We start from the raw sequence: 14,520 nt of genomic DNA, 5'->3' as shown, positions 1-14,520 counted from the left end.
ACCATCTCAATTGGGTTCAGGTCCGGTGACTGTGGAGGTCAGGTCTCCACTTTTTGTTAAGTACGTAACTCCACATGCGTTCATTCATAGTTTTGATGCCTTCAGTGAGAATCTACCAACGTAAATGGTCATGACAATAAAGAAAACACATAAGAAGGTGTGTCCAAACTTTTGGCCTGTACTGTATGACAGGTGACATTTAACGAACGTGACGAAATAAACAGGAACGAGTGCTCAGATTATGTTGAGCAAGTTACCAATACTCAAATGTTGTAATACCGATGTTATCAGATTAATCAGTAATCTTAATCAACCTTAAATTAAATGTTTTTATTAAATTGCTAACCTGCTCTGACAAAAAAAAACATTTGAAGTCTATTTAAAGTTGGTCCAGCAATTTTCTTTTCTCTGTGTGTTTGTGTTTAATGCAGTACTACGAAAAAAAAATTTATTAGTAACTTTCCCAACACTGTGCACTGCAGGAACCAGTATCGACTGTAGTTATTGGAACAGATTTTCTGTTTTCAAACTCATTGAGCATCCTGGAAAATGGCACTCCCGACAGGATAGAAATGGACAGATTTTCTCTGCGTGCACCCATAATATGACAAAATATTCCGGGTTTCCGTTTAATCTGTCATCTGTGTTAACAAGGAAATAGCTACATTTGAAACTGTAATAAAAATGTACAATTTCAATAGTAAGAACAAGCATGCTAAACTAGCCATTAAAAAGTGCTTTATTGGACAGAGTCTGAACAATAAATGTGATAACATAATAACAGCTTTCGAGATCATTGGGGAGATGGTCATTACGGTTTCAGATGGTCCAAAAGCAGAACTTTTTCATCGTCCATCTTGTTTATGTTTTACTCCAAACAGACTGTCTCCAGGACATGAAATAAAGAGCTTTTGAGGTGTGCCCGTACCTTAGGTCTCTGGCAGATGATGATGTTCATCACAGTCTAATGAGCTCTTTGGAGTATAGGCAGGTACTCCTGTGAAAAGAGAGGGGGAGGAAGAGAAAAATAGCGCCAGTAAATAAGGGCGAGAGGAGGAAGGCGATGCACAGTGCGGCCAGATAATCTGAACACAGGAAGGCCCGTGGCTTTCCCCTTCAAACAAAAACCCTTGCCGCCTCAAATTCACAGGACTCTGCATTTGCATGTTATTATATAACAGTGAGAAGGGGTTCGAGTCAGCTTTGAAATGGGCTGAGGCCTTCAGCGGCCAATCAAATTTCACAATTCGCCTCGACTCTCTTGAAACATGGGAAACGGCCTGAAAGGCTTTCTGTTTGTCGAGGGGTCTGGTGAGCTCACGTCTTGTACGGTGGGTGGGGGCGTAGATCAAAGCCCATTATTCTTTTCCCGACAAACAATGGTCCTCTTGTTTGCGCAACAAGGCCCTTTTGACTTCCACGATGCCAGGCTTTGTTGAGCCACCGCTTTGTATTTGGGAGATGATATGATGCCGCAAGGCCACGGTGAGGAGGTCCCTTTCACCTAGAACCTTAACTCACCCCTACCTGAAAATGATCCCCGTCATTCTTTATTCATGACCTCGAATAATATATCAGCCCAAACATTTAATTAATTATTGATTCCCTTTTCCATTATGGTCAGTATGGCCACTGTTTCGATTGCCATCGTCATTTTTGCTTCTCCTGTTACAGGAGAAAGGTACTTTTAATCTTGTCCGATTACAAACGGCTACCGGCTAATAAAGCCCCTTCTTCAGCCCCACGGCAGACACCTTAACTTAATCGTCTTGCTCTCATCTGTACTGAGCTCTGTCAGAACACGGGTGGGTAATATTAGTCAATGAGGAAAGTGTTTACTTTGGCATGAAATTAAGAATGTTTCCCATGTTGCGCCGTACAACATAATTTATTCCCTCACAGGGTCCCACATATGGAATCCCATTATTTATCTGTTGCTCCAAGCATTAATTTGCTCCGTGTAAACGGATGAGACATTCCACGTCAAGTCAGCGGTGGATGAAATTAATAAAGGAAAGAAAAGGGCTGGGCGCAGTCTCTTCCACTGTACATTTTTGCATACATCGCCGCAAATACAAAATGGGAAGCTGCTCATGTCTAACACGAAAAAAAAATGAAAGTTTAAGATTCTTGTTCAGAAACATTAAACATGACCTGTGGTCACGTTTTATTCTAATATATTTTTTGACTGGTGCCAAAGACAATAGCTGCCAAAACCACATATTACATTAATATTCATGAAAATAAAAATGCATTACAGTAAACAGTACACCCTTTTTCAGCGTTTGAAAACGACCCACAAATTTGTTCTGGGCATTACGTAGCAGCACCTCCAAACTTAATCAATTATTGTTAACCTGTCAACAGAAAGTAATAAATCATGTTTGCAATTATCAGCTGATTAAAATACCTATCTGATGGTAGAAACAGACTCGCAGGCATAATCCATCAATTTTAATGACGTTTCTTAATCAAAATGCTTGGCAATCACCTGAGACCAATTAAAGACCATAAGATAGAGGCAAAACATTAATTAAATGAGTCGTGTGGCTTGGGAAAGCCTGCAGGAGAAGCAGCGAATCCAAAAGTTCAGCGCCAGCGCCGACAAACAGGTGTGCGTTGTGGCTGCAGAGGGTTAATGCCTTTAACTGATAATTGTTCCGGCACGACTGTGGAAAGGGTGCTTAAGTAACGCTTCAAGCACACAAAAATAATTAACTCATGCAGTATGTTGGTTGGGATTACGAGAAGGTTGCCGGTTCGAATCCAGATCTACCAAGGTGCCACTGAGGTGCCACTGAGCAAAGCATCGTCCCCACACACTGCTCCCCGGGCGCCTGTCATGGCTGCCCACTGCTCACTCAGGGTGATGGGTTAAATGCAGAGGAAAAATTTCACTGTGTGCACTGTGTGCTGTGCTGCTGTGTATCACATGTGACAATCACTACACTTCAGTCAAGGATCAGTTCACTTAGGTAGCAGAGAAAAATGGGTAAATTGCAATCAGGGCTTTTTGACATCATAACCCAGCCAACTCGTTTGCCGGTCCCAATGCCGGGTCAATAGGGAGCGCCACGTCAGCAAGAGCATCCGGTTTAAAAGTTTGCTGGGTCAATTGTGCGGACAGTCAGTTGATCTGCTGTGGCGACCCCTAATGGGAGCACCCGAAGTGCTTTTTGACATAATCCTCCTTAAGACTAAGTGCGATGCATTTAGATGTGGAAAATGGACCTGATAAATCGGCATCTTGTAGGGCGACACCCTTAATCATAGTAACAAAATAACAATATGAGATTTCTATTATTGTGCCACATCAACGTTTATTGAAAAAATATCACTTGGGTTTCCGGGACTTTTTATATTGATTACAAATATAAATTTATAATGAGTGGAAACTATTCATGTACCTTATTCATGTACCTACATCTGTCGTATTGTAGCATCTTCTTAAATATGGTCATTTATCATCTTATTTATTTTATTTCTATTGTTGAGACATCGATGTATTGAATCTTTAATAAGGCCATATAAATTGGTGATTGTATGAGGCCTAATGTGTGTCGAGTTAAGTTCGAGTTCAAATTCGATTTTATAATAAGAGCTTCTGTAGTGTCATATTTTATTTTCAGTTCAACGTACAATACTACAGTCGGGCTTCCTAGCATGAAACTCAACACAACCAAGCTTCTGCCTTTTGGCACTAATTTCAAATAATGCGTAAGGTCAAAGGTGTCGCCAGAATTTGCATAAATAAGGAAATAAGGAGTAAGGAAGTGTTGAGAGTGAGAGTTGCCAATCATATGGGTGTTTTAAAGACAGTTACATTATTACCTTTCATAATATGTCACTGGCCAGGTTTGCTCTCGATGTTAGCAAGTACTCCACACCTTTCAGACCATCGAGTTTCTGCAGAGAAACTGTCACACCATTCTGATTTTGTTTCCATGGGAGCCTACCAACCCCCCCCATCCCCATGTCCCCCCGACCTCCCTCCGTTCCACCAACTCTCGCCTTCCTTTCCTTTGGCTGCAGATGTGAGCAATAACCACAGCGCTTTCAAGTCCACTCCACCATACGCTTCTGGTAATAAAGAATCGTGAAATAAAGTTCCACTTCAACAGAGGTCGCCGTGAGAGCCGTGTAACTGATTATGAACTTTGTGACAGTGTGAGGACATCTGTTCTTTTTTTCTTTTTTCTTCAAAACGTAAAAATGTGCTACCCGCTGGCAAGAGTTATAAGGCGAATGTGGCAACGTATCATTTTCTGAACCACATTATTCAAATTCGGCGTGTCTGTGGCTCACAGTGACAAATGTGCCTTCTGTTGAGATGCTGTCACTGTTTCCAGCTAAGCAGACAACGTAAATGCATTTCAGACTACGCCGCTCGGCCTGCCATGACAATGAAGCGTCATCCATGTTTACGGTTCTGAAGGAAACACGTAGAAATGGGGAAAACCATTCTTCTTGTCGGGTCTTTCAGAAGCCCGGGGGGTGGGGGGGGGGGGTTTGTAGATGCCACTGCAATCTGTGTCATCGTCGCCCGGAGATGCATGTGCACACGGGTCAGAACCCGGCGCCTCAGCTGGCTATTATATGCCTGTGAAGCAGAACAGCATGAAGAGGTACGGCCGCATGCTGCGACCCCACCCGGGTTGCAACCAACTACAGAGTACGGCTTCGCGGTTTGGGAAGAAAAAATAACAACCGTCACAATTATTTCGCCCGCAAATCATTAAGTGGCAGAAAATGCAGATTCTTGACTATAATTAACAAAAATTAACAGTAGATTCACACTCCATGATTTCAAACCAATGACCTGGGTCAAGTTGTCTCTGAGCTACGGCCAGTGAGAGTGCAGGAAATAAGCATGCATGCCGTTCATATGTGCCAGTTCAGTCCTTTATTTTCTTTTTGAAAATAATCATTGTGCAAACAGCGTAATGTTTGCATCATTTTTGTGTCATTTTTGTAATCCAACGTTGTCTTGGAGATAAAGTCAAGGTGAATGACTGCTCATATAGCACAACTCCAAACACAAGTCAGAAAGCGTACTGCAATCCAATGACTTTGAGAGTCATTTAAGGCGTTTATTAAGACGCTCTTATCCAGATTGACCTACAATCACTCAGCCTGGTTAAGACATCTGTGAATGAGACCTTAATGAGGAGCAGTGGTGGCCTAGCGGGGGCAATGGTGGCCTAGCGGTTAAGGAAGCGGCCCCGCAATCAGACGGTTGCCGGTTCGAATCCCGATCCGCCAAGGTGCCGCTCACTTCAACAGGCCGCTCTCCTCCTCGTCCCGCCTCTCTCCTCCTCATTAGCATTTAAAGCTACAGACACAGAAACGGCGCGTCCTGGATCAAAGTGGCTGTAATTCTGCACCAAGGCTGAATTTCAGAAAGAGAGCTCACATATTAGAGGAGCATTAAGACCATTATAAAACATTCACAACCCTAATCAACAGAGTTCATATGGAGGGCCGGTTTATTCACACGATCAATTTAACACAATCGGAGATTAATAAAGATTAGGGAACGCTCATGTAGCAATTTTCCAGGATGCAAACAAACGGACTTAAAGTATTCAAATGCATCATCATGGGTCCTCTGCTTAAAAGTGCAAATGAAATTATTATCTACACAGATAATAATAATTGAATTTAAGCAAATCCCTGTAGCAAATAACTACATCTCTGTTTTGACTGGTGATCACTGGGAACCACAACGTCGAAGTCACATTGTCCTGAAACATGTGGCATCATTTTCTTTCCAGGCACGAGGAAAAATATTTCAACTGTTTCAAAGCATTTTGAAGCACTCACAGCACCATGTGACAAAAAAAACACTCGATGTCCTATCGCTGAGATTCCTTCAGGCTTCTAATATGTGACAAAACCCCATACATATATACATGCACTACAACTGGGCGGGGCCAAACAGTGGCACAGCAGTAAGTGACCTCCACGATAATGAGTCCTGAGTAACAGGACTAAGCGGTTAAGGACAGTGGACGAGTGTAACTGGCCATGTTCTTACTGTGGCCATGTGATATGAATCAGCCTTAAAATGAGATTGAATTGACACATTTTTCTTGTTTTTGTCTAAAATTATGTGCAACCCAACATTCAATTTGTCAATATTTCATCGTGATTTGACTGGCAACCCCCATGAGTCTCGGTTGGGTGCGGTTGGGAAAAAAAAAACTGATTCCAAATTCAACTGGACTTAAACAGCGGCGGCGTGAAAATACTCTACATCCTGATACTAAACGCAACAGCACGAAAAAAGCAACTGCTCGTGACACTCCATCAGAACGAGCAGATAGCAGAGGTGAAAAAAGGCCACAGATTATCTCCCATCTTCTCAGAGTCGTTCGTGGGAAATAAAAAAAACGCGCACATTTTACCGCTCCTTCGGTGGAAAAGAAGAACAAGGAGACTCTGTCCTTTGAAGCCTCGTGTGCGCAAACAGGCATGGATTGAGCTCTAATGGGAATAACAGCAATTAGAGACACGACTAAAACCTTGAAAACTTTGAGAAGCACGTGTGCGTGCGTGTGTGTGTGTGTGTGTTCGTGTGTGTGTTTTCACTAGTCACGTTCAAGCAAGACTGGAGTAGCACATTTAAATAGCCCAAATGACGCCAAGAGGTCACCTCTACCCGGCAATCTTAGGATCAGGGCGTGGCGGCCCGTCTTGTTGGGATGGTAATAAATTACGTCCGCTGCTCCACACCCGAGTCACCTCCAAAAACGGGAGATGGGGGTCCTTATCCTTAAAGGCTCGTTTGAATTATTCAGCCACGTCCCCGGCCCGTCCCCTCAAGACTCGTCTCTTCTGTTCCGTCTGACACCTGAGTCCATACGAGGACCTGCATTAGGCTCGCAGCAACTCCGTCGTAATAAGCGCCATGCGCGGTGCGGCCGCGCGTTAGTGTCGGCATTAAATCAAGCCCGGGCGCCCTCCATTCCGCGCCACGAGGAAGCTCCTTCATTAGCTTCTCGTAAAAAAAGTCCTGCAGTGAACCACAAACCCCAGAGAAGTGCGTCCTGTCCTGCCCAGAGCCGAGGGAAATCTATCGAGCCCTCGCTTAGGCGCGCTAACCGGCTCCACAGACCCCGCTGAGCATCCTACAAATGGGGTCGGCGGGGTCATGTTAACTTGTGGCGATTACGCAGGCTGATAAACAGGCCCGCTAGAGCCCACATCGCAGCCTGGCAGGGCCGCGGCGCCGCCAGGCCCGCGCGGGTTTACTTACAGAGCACGCCGGCCGCCAGTTGTTGCTCCTTCTGGTCCCCTCGCGCGGCGCTCCGGCCCCCGCGCTGCATGCAGCACCACCGTATCAATAAGACAAAACGCGTATTTTACGTCTTGCCGTAAGAAGCGGAGAGAAGCAGAACAGTGGCAGTGGTGGCCTAGCGGTTGAGGAGGTGGACCCGTTGCCGGTTCGAATCCCGGTCCGCCAAGGTGCCACTGAGGTGCCACTGAGCAAAGCACCGTCCCCACACACTGCTCCCCGGGCGCCTGTCATGGCCGCCCACTGCTCACCAAGGGTGACGGTTAAAAGCACTTCAGAACCAGTGGAGCTGTATGAGAAAGTTAGCATGTGAGGAGGGTTTGCTAACGGCACTTCATGGCACGTCTGGGAGCGCTCGGCGGCGGTGGTCCCAAGACCTCTCAAGCAGAGGTCGTGCTGGTGAACAAGGTATTAGGAGTGTATAAAAAGCAGAGGAGAACCCTGCGCTTTGACATGAAATAGTTAATGAAATAGTTCAACGTGGTGCAGTGGTGGCCTAGCGGTTAAGGAAGTGGCCCCGTAATCAGAAGGTTGCCGGTTCAAATTCCAATCCACTGAGGTGCCACTGAGCAAAGCACCGTCCCCACACACTGCTCCCCGGGCGCCTGTCATGGCTGCCCACTGCTCACCAAGGGTGATGGTTAAAAGCAGAGGACACGTTTCGTTTTTGTCACCGTGTCACAAGCGTATCACAATGGCAATCACTTCACTTTCACTTCATATTAAAATAGTCCACATGAAGGAAGTAAGGCGCACGGGAGCTGCCATTCATCCCTGTTGGCTCCGCCCGCTGTCCGTTTTTTTTTTTATAATTACATACGTAAAAGACATACGCTACTGTCGTGATCCGGTCCGGCAGGGGTTACTCCGGGTCCGGAGTTTCATGTTAGTCTCGTGTTATTATGTTTCCTGATTGTGTTCACCTGTGTATGGTTGTATAAAGCTGCCCTGTTTGTGTGTGTTCATCGTCACGTCATTGTCTGGTGATGTTTCCCCTGTCCTGTGTACTATGTATTAAACCCCTGTCTCGTGACGTCGTGCGTATGCGTCCTCCTTCCTCGCCATGTCCAGCCATCATGACAGATACATTTTATATAACAGCCTGACAACAAAGCCCACAGAGACTAATTCAGAAAATTCCGGAAGGTTTCATCAAAAATCTAAAAGAAATGTGTCTTAAACTGCAACGTAGATTAAAACAGAAATCTAGAATATAAAATGTAACACTTTTACAATCAATATAATCGATGCGTGAGTTTCACAGTGTTGAGACTGGACCCAGGAACCAGTTCCCAGGAGCAGCAGCCGATTATTATTCGCGTTTAGTGAATTATTCGGATGTCCTCGCAGACATTACACGCAGTCTCAGTCCGGCGCCCTCCTCGCCGGGGGAGCGGTCCGGCGGAGGGCTGCCCTGCCTGTAAACGCCTCGCTGGCCTCTTAAGTGCTCAGAGAAGGTGGGGTGAGGGGGGGGGGACACTTCCCTCATGGCCTTCCGTCCCGTCCCACATCAGCAAGCGCAGGCCGCTTAAGCTCCCTTATCGCATGGCCGCCACCCAGGCTCGTTGGTACATCTGCGGTCTGCGTCGGGGGTTATTGATTTCGTGTTATTATTATTATCTTCATTATGCCTTCGCCGCCATGTATAGAACAGTATTTCATTTCAGCGCTCTGCCCGCGGACTCTTCAGCTCCCGGGCCTTTTATGGACGGGGACGCCTCGAGAAAGAGGCGCTGTTTACTTTAGCCGCCGCTCTTGGCAGGGGCTCCTGAGGAATTTTGTGCCTGTAGATCCGCTCAGAAGCCCTCGAGATGAAGAGCCCCCTTTTCCGACAAAAGGCCGAGGTCGGCTGCTCATGGCCCAGCCTCAGATGCCGGCCGAGCGTCCACAAGGTCCAGCTGTCTTCCCCTCCACGGCGCAGAGAGCTCTGGTTCCTCATCCAAGCGGGCAAGGCGCACAAATAGAAAACGTATTGCGCGCCCCCAAAAAAACGATCGGAGCGCCATCCTCAAGCCGGCGCCGTTTTATTCGTTTCAGAACTGTCAGTCGAATGCCTGTTTGTTTGATCGCTGTTTTTTCTGATTTCTGAAAGTGTCATGAATTTGCCATCAGGCATCAGCAGAAGGAACTTGGGGTTCCCAAAGAATCGACCGCATTTAAAGTTCATGCTGCAGCCGGCAAAAGAGAAACTAATCGCGATAAGAAAGATCCGTGCAGCCACATGACTGGAGCCTGCCGCATGTCTCCCCGTCCCCACTGCGAGTGGGTCCCAGGGACCCCGGCCAGGCCACCAGGACCGTAACCTGCGTGTCAGCCGGAGGTGAGTCCACGCCTCTTCTGCACACACAGCAGGGTAAACAGAGCAGTGTTTACTGTGGAACGAGACCCGACTTATTATCGTCATCGTCGATATTACTGTCGTTGTTGCTGTTGTTATTTTGCCACTTGTTGATGCGCTGGTGGATCCACAGCGGTTACTAATGTGTTATAACAACTCGCACCCACGGGGTGAAACGCGGTCTCCCACGATGACGAGACACCAGCAAATCCGAACAGCAAGTTTTTACGGTGTTTTTTTTGTTTTTTTTTTATCCTCCTTTCCTCCCGAACGAGAGCTGACGCGCCTGCGCACAACACGCCGCCGCCGCCGCCGCGTTATGATGGAGCGCTCGGCACGGAGTCGCCGACAGGAGAGACGCGCCGCAGAAACGGGAGGAGGAGGAGGAGGAGGAGAAGAAGGAGAGAACCCCACACGCGTGCCAGGGGTGACAGCCTCACCTCACCTCGCCTCCGGACCCGGACGCTGGAAGCCCCGCTCGCTGGGTCCTCGCCTCGGCCGCGACGCTCCTCACATCGCTCGGTGTCCGAGGCGCGACACCGGACGCGACAGAAAAGTGCGCGCGCGGACGCCCTTTACACGCCACGAAGGGAAGAAAGGAAGAGAGAGAGAAAGAAAGAAAGAAAATGAAAGAAAATCTAAAAAGCAGGAGCCGAGTTGACGGCGTCTTGGCAGGAGTTGGCGGACGCCGGGCGGCGCGATGCTCGGATGAGAGGAGAACGAACGGCTCGGTTACTTTTACTCCGAACGCGCTCCTCCCATAAACCATCATCATCATCATCCTCCCGAAGCCCTGGCTTTTGTGCGCGTCCGGCGCTCTCTGGCGCCGCCCGTCGGCCGCGGCGCGGAACTGCATCGGCCGAGGCTCCTTTTTGTGGCTCTTTTTTTTTTTGTCTTCGCCGGGATTTTAATTTAAATTGTATTTTTATTTTATTTTTTGCCACACGGCGATATCTTCTCGCCATACGCGACGAGGGCAGCGGTCATCTAAAGAAACCGCACCTTACCCGGCAGAACTTGGTTATTCTGGGCTTTCACACCTTATTTTTTTATTATTTACTGTTCGTCGGAATTCCCGGCTCCGGAAAACCAGGAAAGGGAAAAGTGGTAAAGTTGAAGTAAATTACCATTAGCGCTAGCGCGACCTGTTAATTGATCTTAAGGACGCAAATGGGCAGCGCATGTATAATACATCACGAAAGCCCTAATGGTTAAAAATGGAAAGGTAACTTGTCATGAATAATGAAAACACGAGATTCCATCTGCTATGGACCAACGTTTTCCTTTAAAAGGAACCCCAACCCTGTTTCTCTGCAGTCCCCAAAACACAACAATGCAGTAAACACGTATCGTACATATCAATAAATATATCATATCATTAACATATCGGTATCATATGGTTTGAAATCACATCCTTCGTGACAATTTTGTTAACCCTGTTAACCCTAAATATACTTGTTTAGGGTGTGTGAAGCCCAGAAAGGGTAAGTGCTAAATCTAATGTAACCCACACACTGCATATAATATACACGGTATAAAAAACCTACTCAGTTATCTATTCTTCCCGTGTGTATGTAACACAGACACTTCACTTGAAATTCCCAAAGTGACCTTCAAAAAATAAAGTGAAGTGATTTTTTTCATTGTGACACCTCAGCAACCTTCTGATTACGGGGCTGCTTCTGTAACCGCTAGGCCACCATCGCTTCCTGCCCCTTATCGCATTGCATTGTGTTTATTTGCATATTTGTATTTTCTGCACTGTTTTCTACATATATGTCTGCAATGAAGGAGCTGCTTTTAATCTCAATGTACATGTGTATAGTAACAATAAAATCTATTCTATTCTATGTAATTGCACAATTTGCTCTGCCACAAATCTTGATGCAAATGGTCACCATGCAGCGCTTGTGGCCAGTTTTAGGTTGTCCTGTACACCATGTGAACACAAGTTGGTCCACTTTCCAGGTCCAAGCTGGTTGTGACCAGTGCAAAAAGCTGGTCAGAAGTCATGAAACCTTCCAGTATCGTGACAAGCATATTCATTTCCAGCATACATATGAACTATCTACAGCAAAAGTGTGGTAACCAACAAAAACAGCAATATTTATTCCAAATGACCTCTCTCTCTCAGCAGCATTCAGTTCTTGGTGTGGGCCAGAAAATATATGGATATGTATGCGTCCCTGTGTCTGTTCGGCTGCCTGGGGCTTGAGAAAATGCGGCAGGCTGCGTTCCATTGGGCTTCAGCTGACCCGAACGTGTTTTTACATCTGACCCCGACCGCTGTTCCGGGCTCTCGGCACGGAATACGTTGAAGGGGGATCCGCTGGCGCCTGTGGCCGTGCATGCAGGAGTTAACAATGCCTCCATTTTCAGTCGACACAGAAGCCGATACTTGATACAGCCGATGCGACGCGAGATCATCTTGTACCGTGAATAGACGTCTGTAAACAGCTAATGCAATATTCTTGTATGGGAGGCTGCCATTAGTGTAATTAAATACCGTATGAAATATTCACTTTGGAATGAATGGTACAAAATAACAAAGCCACGAGTATTCAAGCAATTTGGAAAAAACTAAATATCTACAGTTCCAGCTAATTCTTTTGTTTTTGCTTCTGCATCTCTGTGGTTTGAAAATCTTAATTTTCGGCAGGCCGCTCTCAGGGGAGCCAACAAAATCCTGACCAGCCAGACACAAAATGCTGCTTTGTTCTGCCTCTGCAAAGCTGCAAATAATGTTGCCATCTCCGTCTTGTAAAATTCCTGGGCCCCTATTAAATAACAAAAGATTTTCTTCTGTTTTGTACCCATCCAGCCCCCCCCAGACTATAGTATAGGAGACATTTCTAAATTTGTCCTCCTTGCCAGCTCCCCTACACATTTAAATATGATTTATGTTGCAGTTAAATCTGTCAACCTGTATCATCGAAGATCACAATCATAATATTCTATCTCTCAAAAGGGTCTGATTGGACAGTCTGGAGTGATTGAAATTCATTATTGTCCATGAATAGAATTACTTTCATGACCAATAATCAAACTTAAAGACCTTAATAACAGTATTCCTGCATATAGCATATAACCCCCCCCCCCCACACACACACACACACACACACACACATGCACAAACACACTTACACACACACACAGACATGTATATAGATCACAAGATGCAAAAAAATGTAGCTTTGAAGGAACTAAAAGAGCTTGGTTCAAATGGGTATTGGTAGCCTAGTAGGTATAATTATATTATATTATATTATATTATATTATATTATATTATATTATATTATATTATATTATATTATATTATATGTTGGCTTATTATTTAATATTTGGTAGCTCATTCTGGAGGATTTTGAAATCCTTGTTGTTGGAATGATTCCAGGAAGGCCCCACCAAGCAAACATCATGGGGGCTCAGTATCAGACGAACAAAGAGGTGGAGACATAAAAATCATTGACCCCCTACAAAGAAAACAAAGGTTCCAGTGTGCATGTACCAGTAGTAATTGGTCACTTGGGAACATCTTGCTGTCTTTTGCTTTTCCTCCTGTGGTCTAAAGGCAGTTCGTTTTACCATAAAAAGGAATTATTTTGATGAAACCCTTTTAATTATAACCCTTGTTCCAACCATCTTTCCTCACATTCAACCAAAAGAGTGCAAGAAGTCACCGTGTCCTTGAGCAAAGAACTGAATGTACTAAACTGGTGTGTGCAGTTCCTTCTCATTAATTACACAGAGGCACAACTTACCCTTACAATTGGAAGAAATGCGGCAAGTAAAAATAAAAAGCTATAAATTGTCAGAGTCTCTTCAGCTGGGCACTCTTTTTTTCTGCATGGCGACTCTCGAGTAAGATTAATTAAACGGTTTAGCTAACAAAGTAGTCTGTCTCACTGAATTGCTCTTTTTCAACAAGAGCCGCATTAAGCACAAATCTGTGGCTGGCTGAGAACATTTGAAAGTTACATGAAGGAGAACACGCCCCTACCCACAAAAGAGGCTTTTTCACAACATACATATTTATTCATGACATAAATACTCTTAGGGCTGTCAATCGATTAAAAAAGTTAACTAATCAATCTAACTCTTTGATATGAATCCATTTCTGATTAATCACAATTAATCTTCATGCTACGATATGTTATTTATTTAAAACTATTTATTTAAAATATTTAAAACTATGACATACAAGTGTGAGATGAGAAAGAGGCTCAGATGGGGAGTGATGGGGAGATGATCTGATCTTTTTTATTTAATAGACCCCTAAATAATAAGCAAATATAATTTTGTAAATGTTTTTTTTGACAGTCCATTGGGGAAAACTTTTTGCTGTTCCGCCTAAGGGTTGTTTCTGATAAAAATAAAAAAGCTTGGTAAACCATGTGTCACACAGTACTGTGTGCATTTAAACATTTTCCTCTGGTTGTGCCTGACATTTTAATCTGGCAGTGGTGGGCACACTGCAAGTGGGTTGTACCCGTGTTTAAGCACAGCATTAAAATCTGAATCATTCCAATCTGCTCAAAAATCCTTTGCTGTCCATCTCCTTCTTTATGTAGGGATTGTTGTCTCTGTAGAATGGGTCAGACACCACACAGGAAGTAAACCAAACGCAACCGTGTTAATTGAGTTAATTTATGTTAAATGTGTCTGTATTGCTTTGCTAAATATGGGCTTTCATTATCACTATTATCGTTCTGTTTTCTTATTGTTTAAAATATTTTTCCTGCAACTTTGTCATGCTGACACCTAGATTGGAAAGCCTCTACATGCTGCCTTGTAGGTTTTGTAACTCAGTTTTTTGCTGTTTCCTTTGTGCCAGGAACACCTGCTGTCTTTAAAATAAATATGGACATGGGACCGATGGTTCCTA

The 14,520-nt window shown here is 44.9% G+C and overlaps 1 protein-coding gene across 1 annotated transcript in view; it reads right to left on the bottom strand.

Moving 5' to 3' along the window:
* The window catches only part of LOC114763701 (kelch-like protein 29), a 136,181-nt gene extending 125,798 nt beyond the window's left edge, over positions 1-10,383 (bottom strand). The window contains exons 1-2 of the mRNA XM_028953460.1: positions 10,076-10,383; positions 929-997 (exon numbers count right to left, since the gene is read on the bottom strand). The gene's annotated coding sequence lies outside the window, so the exon portion shown is untranslated. The remainder of the gene's footprint in view (positions 1-928; positions 998-10,075) is intronic.
* Positions 10,384-14,520: the final 4,137 nt, after the last annotated feature.

The sequence above is a fragment of the Denticeps clupeoides genome, chromosome 14 (genome assembly GCF_900700375.1).
Source record: "Denticeps clupeoides chromosome 14, fDenClu1.1, whole genome shotgun sequence".
NCBI classification, from domain to species: domain Eukaryota; kingdom Metazoa; phylum Chordata; class Actinopteri; order Clupeiformes; family Denticipitidae; genus Denticeps; species Denticeps clupeoides.
This window is presented reverse-complemented; position numbering and strand designations above follow the sequence as displayed.